A 568-nucleotide genomic window follows, 5' to 3' on the forward strand; every position below is an offset into this window, starting at 1 on the left:
ATTATGTAATAATTAAAATGAAGAAATTGAAGAGAAAAATGAAAGAACAGAATGATAATAGAATAATGAAGAATTAACAATAATTCAAATGATTATACTGATAAGAATGGAGATAAATGAATAATAAATCGAAAATGATTGAAATAAATATAAGAATATTTTATACAACGAATACTACAAGAAAAAGAATAAAAACAAGTGGAATGATGTATTAATTGAACAAGAAAGAAGACAAAAGAAAATAAGCAAATAAAAAATAAAATAAAGTCATTCAAATGCTTAATCATATGATTTATTTAGAATATTTTACGTTGTAGTAATTGTTAAACAAATTCATAAAAGAATGAAGAATTAAACAAACAACAAATAAATACATTCAACAATTATAAATTAAATGTTTGTTTTTCATTATTACAAATTACCATTTGTTTAAATAAACTATAAAACAGATAAAATTACAGTATTTAATGATAAAATGACATAATTAAATATTTAATTCATTTCACTTGTTTATAACAATTTAATTTCTCATAACAACTATCAAAATAAAAATTAATTTAAAGTCATT

Source organism: Entamoeba nuttalli (assembly GCF_000257125.1).
Source record: "Entamoeba nuttalli P19 unplaced genomic scaffold asmbl_8370, whole genome shotgun sequence".
Classification (NCBI taxonomy): Eukaryota; Evosea; order Mastigamoebida; family Endamoebidae; genus Entamoeba; species Entamoeba nuttalli.